This window comes from Canis lupus, chromosome 3 (genome assembly GCF_003254725.2).
Source record: "Canis lupus dingo isolate Sandy chromosome 3, ASM325472v2, whole genome shotgun sequence".
Classification (NCBI taxonomy): Eukaryota; Metazoa; Chordata; class Mammalia; order Carnivora; family Canidae; genus Canis; species Canis lupus.
Window position 1 is genome coordinate 44,888,463 of NC_064245.1, and position 12,381 is coordinate 44,900,843.

General features: G+C 37.2%; 1 long non-coding RNA gene across 1 annotated transcript in view; it reads left to right on the forward strand.

The window, feature by feature from the left end:
* Positions 1-12,381, forward strand: part of LOC118354301 (uncharacterized) — a 79,397-nt gene that overhangs the window by 44,408 nt on the left and 22,608 nt on the right. Inside the window, exon 2 of the long non-coding RNA XR_004814575.2 lies at positions 963-1,090. This is a non-coding gene — a long non-coding RNA (uncharacterized LOC118354301). The remainder of the gene's footprint in view (positions 1-962; positions 1,091-12,381) is intronic.

Here is a 12,381-nt window from a genome sequence, read left to right on the forward strand (position 1 = left end):
CAAGATTTGAAGTGACATGACAATATTTGGTGTAGGCAAAGGCAACAAACAAGCTTACATTGAAAATCAAACATTAATCAATAGTTAAAGGTCAAGTGGGCTGTGTAGGCAACTTAAGTAATAAAAGATTTACCCGAGAGTTTCTTAACCTTGGCAGTATTCACGTTTTGGTCTAGATAACTTTTTCGTTGTAGGGTTCTGTCCTATGCACTGTGAGACAATGAGCAGCATTCATGGCCGCTTCCCATTGGATGCCAGTAGCCACATCCCCAACTCCCAGCTGGGGCAACCAAAATATCTCCTGTGTCTCCCCACATTTTCAGATACCTGAAGGAGGAGTAGAGGAGAAACCCTGACTGGAGAATCACTGATTTAACTCAATCCAAATAAAAGACTCAGTTGTGGTAGAAAGAAGTAACATACTGCTCTCGATGGGATTGGTTTGTAGATTCTATATGTCAAAATTTAGCAATAGGAACTTGTAATGATTTGAATCTATTAGAAAAATTTCTGTTGAGGGGCACCTGGGTGGCTCCATTGGTTAAGCAACCGATCTTGATTTTGGCTCAGATCATGATCTCTGGATCCTGGGACTGAGACCCACATTGGGCTCTCCACTCAGTGAGGAGTCTGCTTGTCTCCCCTTCTCCACCCCTTGCCTGCTCATGCTCTTTCTCTGTCTCTCTCTCAAAAAATAAATAAATAAATAGACCTTTAAAAAATGCTGTTGAGCTACTACTAGTAGCAGAACAGGAAACAGGAGTTTAAATAGGATGGAAACTTATTTTTCTATTATGCCAAAGACGTCTGGAAGTAGGCTCTTCATCGCTGGTCTGGGAGGCTTCAACATACTTTCAGGGCCCTGGGCTCCATACATGCTTTTGATGTCATTGGTGGTGATTTTGGTTTGTTTGTTTTTGCTTTATCATTCCTAAAGCTTGACTTTCATTTTCATAATACAGCTCCCGGATATTGGTGGGTTATCAAGCCAGCTGGGTTGCTCTATTTCTAAACTGGAAGCAAGAAGAGGAACTTTCCAAGAAACCCCCCAACCACTTGGAAGTGGGAAGGAAGGACATGTGCTTTTCAGGTGAACTATTGTCAGTATTTTGATAGTGAGAAAAAACAAAAAAGGGAGAATGTATTTTGTGTTCACAACCAGAAGAGTTTCCTATTTATTCATTCTTTGATATTTTGGCAAGTCCATCTTAAATGTTTATAAGGGCTAGACATTCTGCTCTGCATTGGAGATTACAAATAAGGAATTGACTTTGCTATCTGGGAGCATATAGCCTAGAGAGGTAGAAATGTATTATTACATGATTAATTAAGCAATTAATGCATAAATTGTGACTGTTAAAGTGCTAGAAAAACACAGAGGATTTCCTGAACCTCTTCAAGACAAAATGAGTTTTTATATTTCTTCAGTACCTATAAGTGGTTTTGTATATAGTATATACTCAATAAGCCTTTGGGGAGTTGTACCATCTGATCTGAGAATCATCAGGCTGATATAAAATATTTATGGCAATTGTCCTTATATGAATTTCTGAAATCAAAATAATAGCATAGCTATACAAGTAAACATCAGTAAACTTACATTATATTTTAGTTTCACAAATTGTAATGCTAAACCCAAATTGCAAAATATACTATCTTCAGTAAAGTCCAACAGAAATTCTATCCCCATGTTAAGGGGGTTTACCTTCAGTGATATTTGTACCAGAAAGTTCAACTGCTGAAATATTTCATTTATTATTTCTGCAGTCAATTAACATGAATTTTGCTGAACAACTTTGCAACTTGGGTGGCTCAAAAAATAAAGCTGAACCCAATTTTCCCCCCAGAATCCTATTTTTATAATCCTTTTTTGCATTTATATCATACTTCCTATATAAATAACTCTCTGTGGTGGGCGAGCAATTTAAAGTTGTTTTATCGGAATCTAGAAATCAACACATTTGGAGAGTAAACAAATTAATTTCAACCATATTAACCTTATGTATTACTCTGATTTGTGCAACACTGAAGCTTACCCACACTCAGACACAAACCCATCCAGAGACACATAAATAAGAGACTGTCAAAAATATCCCCATTATTATCTAGTATCATCCAGTCAGTTCAGAAAACAATAACAATTGAAATATGTCTGTACTAGGAGACACCTTCCTTTTATTGCCTTAAGAGATATTTCTCTATGGTTTTATTTTGCTACAGGAGAGCAATGGGCAAACTCAGGAGTTTTCTGTTTCTCGTGTGAACCTAAACTAACTAGCTCTTTTATAAAAACTATATAGGTGAACTCCTACTCTGAGATTTTGTTTTTCTATTGCTACTTGAACATCATTAAAAAAAAAAGTCTTAAAGACTCTAAGTTTCTTAACATCAGAGTCATTACATGGTTTAATCTCTAGATGTTAAATTGGCAACAAAGCTCATTTCTCTGAAAAAAACAAAAACAGCCAAATGCATTTTACTTCCAAAACACAATATAAGTTAAAGAACTAATAAAGCTGCTACTATTTAGTGAGAAATACATTTGTCTCTTGAACATTAAAATGTATTCTCCTTTGACCAGTCTTGAGAATCAACAATCTGAAGATACCTAGAAAATTATGTGTGCAGTTCATCAGACATACATACTTAGTAATTAAGCATGTGTAGCAACTGGAAGCACAATTACTATTAATAGAATGAGAAATAATTGGTTGAAGTTTTGCATGAAAGTTATGAATACCCCTGAATGGATAAAGCATTGAAATAACTATTCACAACCGCTGAATCTAATATGTTTCTACTTGCGTTAGTTAATGGTGGAAAAATCAGGTGGAACATTTTATTGGTGTGTTACATGCATGATCTAATTGGTGTCTTGGCATGGTGCTGTCTGTGCTATTAGTGCCAAGCTGGAAAAAGGCAATTAGCCAGTATTTAACAGATTATGTTTCTATTTATATTAACTCTTCCTCATAGAGAAACTCTATTTCTCAGGTTGGCCTTTTAGATTGAAGACCGATATTGGTCCAATATCAGGTCCAAATTCAGAGTGGAGGGGATGAGAAAGAACCAACACATGGGAGCATGGGTCAAGTGGATCAGAAGCAGTCAGAATGGTCATTTTTGAAGAAAAGCATTATTTGGAGTTTAAGAGAGTTTGCCTTAGAAGTTAAGAGTTTAAGTTGATTTTTTAAAAGCATAGTCATAGTTCCTTTGAGCTCTCAAGATCTCTCCTCAATACCCTATTTTTTTCTTTTAAGAACCCTAAGAATTTGTTCCTATCCAATGCAATTTGAGTATTTAAGTGATTTGAGAATACTGAATATATAAATATTTGAGATGATTTGAGTTTATTTTTAAAGATATTAACTTAAATTTCATTTAATACACTTTTTATTTTAGAAACTTCAGATTGTCAGAATTATTTTGAAGGTAGTACAGATTATCCCACATCCAAGTTTTCCTATTATTAACATCTTACATTAATACAATATATTTGTCATAGTTGATAAGCCAATATTGATACACTATTATTAACCAAAGAACTATATTTGATTAGGATATCCCCATTTTCCCCTCTACTGTCCTTGTCCTGGTCTAGGAACTCAATCAAGATACTATCTTACATTTAGTTGCTATGTCTTCACAGGCTTCGTTTGGTTGTGACAGCTTCTCAGACTTTGTTTGCTTTGGATGACCTTGAAAGTTTTGAGGAATACTGGCTGGGTATTTGTAGAATTTTCTGTAATTGAGATGTGTGTGATTTTTGTTGCTGTTGGTTCTCATCATTAGACTCAGGTTGTATGTTTTTGGCAGGAAGAACACCGAGGTAAAGTGCCATTCTCATCACATCATATCAATATACCTTACCACTGTTATTAACCTTGTTCACCCAGCTGAGGCTAAGGTAGTGTTTGTCAGGCTTCCCCACTGCAAAGTTACTCATTTTCCACCCTTTCCTTACCGGGCTGCTGGAAGGAAGTCATGATGCACAGCTCACTCTGAAGGACAAAGTGTTATGCTCCCTCATTTATTTATTTATTTGATAAATTATGCTCCCTCATTTATTTATTTATTTGATAAATTACTCATTTATTTATTTATTTGATAAATTACTTATATTGACATAGGCTCATGGATATTCATTTTATACTTCAGTTATAATTCAATTGTAATTTTTTTATTTTATTTGTCAAATTGTTCCAGTTTTGACCACTGAGCACCCTTTCCACTGACTTCTGTGTTCTTTTGATATATCCCTATCAATGTGAGTATAACCCTACAGATTCATCTTGGATTTTGCCTTAGCCTTCAAAACAGGCATTTCTCTAAGGAGCTCTGGCTCTGGCTCCTTTCATTGGAGAATAAAAACCAAATCTGGGGGCACCTGGGTGGCTCAGTTGGTTAAGCATCTGCCTTTAGTCAGGTCATGATATTGAGGTTCTGGGATCCAGCCCCACATTGGGCTCCCTGCTCAGCAGGGAATCTGTTTCTCTCTCTGCCCCTCCCTCCCTGCTCTTGTGTACTCTCTCTTTCAAATAAATAAATAAAATCTTAAAAAAAAAAAAAAAAAAAAAAAAAAAAAGCCAAGATCTGTGTGTTCTAGGTCCTGGGGTTTTTGAGATATTGCTTAGAATAGAATAAGAAACATGATGCAGCTTAACCACAGCAGATACTCTTATAAGGAACTAATCATTATTAATGATTGCTTTGTGCCTCTTATTCTAATATTTGTTTAAAGCAACTATATTATGTAAAATTATAGTAAATTTTCCAGATTAAAGAGTTCCTTTTACCTTTTTGTCTTCTTGTTTAAAGTATCTTTCCTTTCATAAGACCAGTTGGGGCAGGGCTGAATTAAAGGAACATAATGAAAACAGGTTTATATTAGTAACAAGGCAAAGGGTTTCCTTACAATGTTCCCATTCAGCTTTTATAACAAATTCTTCAGAAGATGAGTGTTCTAGTGTCTCACACTGATTGCATTATAAAACGGGAAAATAACTACATTTTAAGAGGCATATAGAAGCGCTACCACATATTTCTCCTAAGAACACACACACACTCATATATGAATACATTAAATAATACAGTCCGCAAGTATAGATCTGCCCCCACACACAGATAATTTACAGGATGTGTGTGTGGGTATTCACACACACAAATATGCACACACACACACAGTATCACAAATCCATGATCTTTGTTTTTCTTACTGTTCATTTTGTCACTGATTTTTATGCATGTGCTCATTTACGTTGCTTACGGGGAGAAAGAGCTGTACATAAAAACAGATTATCTTTTAGAGCACTCCAGGGTTAGTTTCATTTTCCCCTCTTCTTTTTATGAAGAAAATGATAGGAAACATAAACCGGTGCCCTTAAAGAAGAAAATGCATGAAATGAAACAAGTAAGCTTTCAAAAATACGCAAAACACAACAGGCAGACCTCCAGCTTAGCGGGAGGGCCGGGGGTAAAATATGCACTGCGTACACGCGCCGGTATATCTTCAGCACTTAAAAAAAGATAAAAGTGGTCTTGAAAGTGAATGAAGTTGACTCTCAAAAAGTGGGTTTTAGATGTTGAATATTTAATTCACTGATAAAAGGGACCTGATTTCCTGCACACGGCTGCCATAAATAAAAAAAAGCACATCTTAAAAGAGAAGCAATGAGCAGAAACTGACCTTTCTGTGAGCAAGCAGATGAGAGAAGGTATTTGGCTAATCCCAGCTGTCTCTGATTGGCCAGACAGCACCGTGTTGAAAATGTCTCCATCTGGGCTAATCTGCTCTCAGTTGGATGAGCTGAGGCCTTCAGAGTTAACCTGACATTTAACAATAATTACCCTTTTGAATGACCCCGGCCCAATCGCCTGCTCTCTTAGAAATCTCTTTTTTTGTGCGTGCTCCTAAACCTCTTGACTTTTGTGTTAGAGATGGGGGAAAAAAAAAAAAAAAAGAGAGATGAGATGATATTGCTTGTGTGTGTAAACACGCAGAGGTGGGTGGTTGTGTGTATTTATATATCTATACATTATATACAAATACTTATATAATATCATGCATGATAGCTGAGGATCTCCGACTGGTAGTGGGGCCTGATTTCATGACGCTATTTTACAGTCCTTCATTCTGCCTTTTATTAATTCTGCCAGTTTATCAATGCTTTCTGGTATTAAAAAAAAAAAAGGTGGAGGGAATTATATCACCAATTAAAGTGGGACAGAATTTGTTTACTAGCTATTTTATAAAAGTCAAAGTTCCAATCTGGTCTTGCTGGAGTATTGAGTGTCCCTTATCAGACACCAGGAGAAATGGTGCATGAAAAGAGGTGCAGATAGAAAAACCAGGTTCAGGGGTCATGGAGGCTAACTGTAGATGAAATGTGGCCATTTCTTTTTACCTGAGGCTGGCTTCATCTTTTCTTAGAAAGGTCATTGTGATAAAACAAAAACACATCTTGGAAAGAAAATCCGTTCTGGGGTTTTATTTGCTTAAAAAAAATAAATAAAAAGCCTTTCCCAGTTTAGGCCTGCATTTTTTCCAGTTTCCCTATCAAAGGCCATCCTGAGAAAAGGGAGTTTCTAACACTAATATTTAGTAAGGATCTTCCATAAGGCAGAAGGTTGGAATTGGATAGCCACCCAGAAGTTCAAGTACTTTCTGTTAAGTCCAAAATAACAGGGTTGGTTAGCTTGGTGAAAGTGATGTGGAAATTGCATAAGCAAAATTTCCTTTAAGCTTTGTGTTATTTGCATTTTGTCTTTACTTTAAATACCAAGAGAAAAAAAAATTTTTTTAAATATCTCTCACTACTTCCTCTGTAACAAAGACGGAGAAAGCTAATATGGAAATACGCCTAGGCAGGCGTAATACACCTATGTAAGAAGCTCTGTCGGTGGTCCTACTCCACTGTGGATTTTCTTTTGAGCTGATTCTTCAGGCCCGTGCAAGGAGGTTGGAGAGAATAAGCACTCAGCCTGGTCTACTACATGGTTGCCAGTTTCACACACCCTGCTTCTGAGGGTCTCAGGCACCACTTGTTTAGAATTTGGGAAATTCTTTCCTTGGAATAATCCCCAGACCCTTCTATCACTCCACCCACCTACTTTCTAAGGTTGGAATTGACTTGATGTGTTGTTCCCCTTCAATAGCCCAAATCCTAACTATCGTCACCACTGGCCAACCTCATGGCACTGTTGCCATGGCTTGAGCTCAATGACAGTCATCAGAAACTGGACGAACAGGATTATGTTAGGATTCTGAAGGATAGCAGAATATGTCATCCCAAAATGTGCCACTTGGATATATTGATTATCATGAGCTGTAGGCACTTGAAAACCGGCAAAGGCAGGGAGAGGCTTTCCCTGAACTTCCCTTATGGACCTAAAGATAAATCCTCTAAGAGGAACTTAATTGTAATAAGTCCCTTCCCTGAGAGTTTCATCAATCAGGGAAGACTGATTCTTATCACAGGAGAGGCAACTAGAAGTCAACACCACACCCAGATAAACTTTGTCACAAATTTCTTACCTCCCATCTATTCTTCTAATGCCCTTTCATCTTTCCTAAAAATTACCTTTCCCCAAAATCCTTACTCTCCCCTAAGAGGCCAACCTCCCCCTTCCCCTTTCCCTACAAGATGGTATTTAATCCTGAATTCTAAAGTCACTTTTTGAGTTGCTCATTTTTCCTGGGTATCTCCATTATGTAATTGAGATATACATGCTACTCAACTTCTGCTCATTTTTCTCTTGTCAATCTGTTTTTTATTATAGGGGTCTCAGCTAAAAACTCAGAAGGATGGAGCGAAAATTATTCACTCCCACAAGGGAGGGTAAAAGGGAAAGGGAAAGAGAATCATAAGCAGGCTCCATGTCCAGCATAGAGTGTAATTTGGGCCCTAGTCTCACAACTCTGAGATCATACCCTGAGCTGAAATCAAGAGTCTGACACTTAACTGACTGAGCCACCCAGGTGCTTCCACAATTTCATTGTTAATAATAATTAGACTCTGCAGCATTAGATTCAAGAAGATAGAAAGATCTTTCGTCTATGTATATACACTGTCTTTCCTCAAAAATAATCAGTACAACTTCACCTTTTTTCCAGCGTCAGCCCCCAAGAACACTGCAAATCCTCAATAAAGTGGCATTATTATTATTATTTTTGAATCATTACCCAATCACTGTTCTTATAAATGAGAATTCTTTTGCATAAGTGGTGCCTAAAAGTGTCTCTTTAGCATGCTCAGAATCTTCATTATCTCCAAGTTTAACTTGAAAATGAATCATCTTAGTTGAGTTCAAGATGCTGGCAAACTTCACTGGCTATATTGTAAGAGTTGGATGATTGTCAAATGAAAAAGATACCTGCTAAGTTGGCCTTACCATACAACTCCTCAAATTTCCCACTTCCTTAATAATAAGAAAAAAATATACCTGTGGTCATTAACTTAGCAACAAAGTCTTTCTTCTTTTAAAAAATGATATTTTTTTGGGATCCCTGGGTGGCGCAGCGGTTTGGCGCCTGCCTTTGGCCCAGGGCGCGATCCTGGAGACCCGGGATCGAATCCCACGTCGGGCTCCCTGTGCATGGAGCCTGCTTCTCCCTCTGCCTATGTCTCTGCCTCTCTCTCTTTCTCTCTCTGTGACTATCATAAATAAATAAAAATTAAAAAAAAATAAATAAAAAATAAAAAATGATATTTTTAAGGGGCGCCTAGGTAGCTCAGTCGGTTAAGTGTCCAACTTTTGATTTCAGCTCAGGTCATGATCTCAGTCACAGTCATGAACTCAAGCTCTACCTTGGCCTCCTCCCTGTGTGTGGAGCCTGCTTAAGATTCTCTCTCTCCCTCTCCCTCGGCCCCTCCCAGCCTCTCGTGTATATACACTCTCTCTCTTTCTCTAAAAAAATAAAAATAAGAACGATATTTTAAATATCTGGTATATAACCAATTATGCTTATGGGAGAAAGTTTGGAAAAAAATTGGAAAATTTGAAGGAAGGAAAAAAGTTTTTTACTTCCTACCATTCCTTTCTGTTTCTAAAAAAAAAAAATGATGGAACAGTGATAGATAAATCATATAATTTCACTGTGAATTGACTTAAGCCAGAATAAAGTTTCCTTCAGAGATTATTTCATTTAATTCCACCAAACAATCTAATTTGGTAGGTATTATTGTTTTGTTTTGTTTTTAAGATTTTATTTATTTTATTTTAGAGAGAGAGAGAGCATGAGTGGGGCAAGGGGCAGAGAGAGAGAGAGAATCTCAAGCAGACTCATCATAGACCACAGAGCCCAACTCAGGGCTCGATATCACAATCCATGGGATCATGACCTGAGCAGAAACCAAGAGTTGTCGCTCAACTGACTGAGCACCCAGGTGCCCTGGTATTATTGTTTTTATTTTTAGATTTTAGCAAACACATTTAGAGAAGTCATGGAATTCATTTGGTGCTGTTTCTCAACGTTAGCCATTCTCACATTTGAGCTAAAAGTCTTGGTTGTGGGGGCTGCTCTGTACATAATAGGATGTTTAGCAGCATCTTTAGCCCACTAAATGCCAGTATCTTTCTCTCCCAAGCTGTGACCATAAAGGTATCCCTATATATTGCCAAATAACCCCTGCACAGCAAAATCGTCACTAGTTGGGAACTAACTACTGTTTCAAGGTCATACTTACTGATGTGGACAAGAAAAAAAAAAAAAACAAAACGATTATATCCTTCTTCATAGCTGTGATGTTATTCCAAATATATTTTGCTTTTTTTTCCTTTTAACATGGGTTATAATTGGCTTTATCATTTCCCTTTTGTTCTGCTTTCCTTTTTTGTGTGTGTGGATAATACAAATAACTAACGCTTTAATGATTCTAGTTATACATAATCTTTGTTTTCTTCTATCATTACAATTTTCCTCATGGTATGTAATTCAAGCTGAAATTTCTGAGTGATAATGTGTGAAATTTGTAAGATTTTTGGTATACATTCCCCTATTAGTTGAGTCAACTTATATTCCAAACAATCTTACATATGAAAGTATCTTCTCTCTGCCCCTGCCCTACCATGTTTGTTTGAGGTTTGTAAATGGTTAGTTTTAAAATTGTGTGTCCCTTAAACATCCAAGGTGGGTTAAAATGACCCTTGAGAAATAAAAGTACGTGTGTCACTATTAATGTCATTAGTGTAATAACTTTTATATAAATCACAGCAATTAATTCCAACTATAGCTAGCCTATTAATACTTACTGAGGTTCCTTCCCTTTCTGAATCCCACTGGCTATCCACAATATCCCAGGGGAAGTGCTAGACCATGAAACAATTTTTACTAACACTTCTGAGATGAATCATTATCTTCTGTATTGCAACAGAATCCACTAGTATCCATTCTCTCCGCTGGACCCCATTTCCTTCCCAAGAGCTAGACATCCGTACCTCAAAGAAAGAAGAGTAAAGGGAGTGTAACTTACATAGTTGCTCGATTCAGGGTTACACTGTTTTATGTATCTCATTTAATCTGTGTAGAAAGTATTATTCTTTTGCATTTTGAGATTTAATATTAATTATACAAATTCACAAGCTAGAAAGCTGTAACACTTATTATTTTAAACTGAACCTTGGCTGTTTGGACTTCTATCAGATGAGTAGATGTCAAACATCTTCCCTGACAAAAGCCTTAAAGCTTATAGATACCTTGAAGATAGTTCTAAAACCAGCAGTGCAGGTCACACATAAGAACTTGCTAAAAATGCAAATAGGGATCTCTGGGAGTGGGATCCAGCAATCCCTTATAACAAGTGCTCCAAGTGATTCTGAGGCATGCTCAAGTTCTCTGGCACTACTCTCCCAAAAGACCTTCCCCTCTACCCTGCTGCCCCACCGTGGCCACTAATGTCTGCCACCTGAATACGATTTGTGTAAAGACAAGGTGTCACACACAAAACATCAAATTTTAACAAAGGCTTTTACCCTGACTTTACAAAATAACTACGTTTTTAAATTTCTCCAGTTTTCCTTCTTGCTTACTATCCACCCTACTTGGAGCTTATCTTCTGCCTTTTTACACCTCTTTCTGTGTTTTCCTATTAGCCTGATTTCTACTGGACTCTTGCCTGGCCAAGGCTGAAGAGAATAATGTGCAATACATTAGGGCCAATGATTCTAATCCTGCTATTTTCATTGATGCATTCCATCCTTGTATCAAAATTATGATCAAGAATCGTGGTGACTGGATGTTTCCTTTTTCTATATTGTTTTAGAATCACCATATGGCTTGATCAAACTATCGAGCTTTTTTCCCTTAAGTTGACTACCTTTCCCAAACTGTACTGAAGTTTCCAAAAACTGTGATCTCTTCAGACTGCTGCATTTTCCACTTTCACAATTAGCGATGGCTACCAGAATTGGTCAGGGCAGAAGAATTGGAGCACTGCCCTTGAGAAAATGCCATGATGAGGTTTTTGCCATTGAAGACATGTCATCAAAGATAATAAGATAACTGAAGCATTCTCATTTAGGCAAAAGCATATGGTCAAACTTATGAAAATTGCTTAGACATTCATATCTTTACCATGGACTTTAGCAACTAGGCTAACACAAATGATATAAATAAAGAAACCTGGAAATATTTGAGATTAGGAAATTAATTCAGCATAGGCCATGAAGTCAGTACTCATATACAAATTCTACCCTCATCATACATTTCAAACAAGGTGTCCTAATCATTCAATGCAAGCCATGTATGGGTTTCATTGACAGGCTTTAAATGTGGCCTTTCTCTCAGAGTATTTTAGGGTCTTGCTTCTCTCCTGGGGGCTACTTGGAGAACCCCAATGGGCCAATAAATGATTCTTTCTGCACAATACCCAGCCACAATCTATATAGCAAAGACACGTGCATTAGTGACTCATCTCCACTGTGCTATTTTCTCTGTGGTATAATAAAAGTAGTTAATTAGATCACACTGGAATGCCTATCAGTAAACTGCAGAAGTAGAAATGGCTGCTTTTAAAGCTATGGAGCAGAGACAAAGCTCCTTGCGAAATTCTTCTGAAATGAACACATGTCTCTTCCCAAGAAACTTACCTCCCTTCCTTCCTTTCATCTACACCACCCTTCCCCCTGCTTTATTTTTTAAGTCACCCAGACCTTGTCTTCTGGTAATGTCATAATCAGCAGGCTGAAAGCAAGGTTGCTGATAATTGTTCTTTATGTTGCTCTTTGTTTAGTATCTGATTCAATACATCTGTGTGAACAGCATTTCATCACCTTCTTAGTAACAGAGGTGAAAAAAATCAATGGCAATCAGATTACCTTGTTAACAGAAAGGCTAAAGGGCCAGTGTGTTAAGTTCACAGTGCATCACCTTTCATTTAAAAC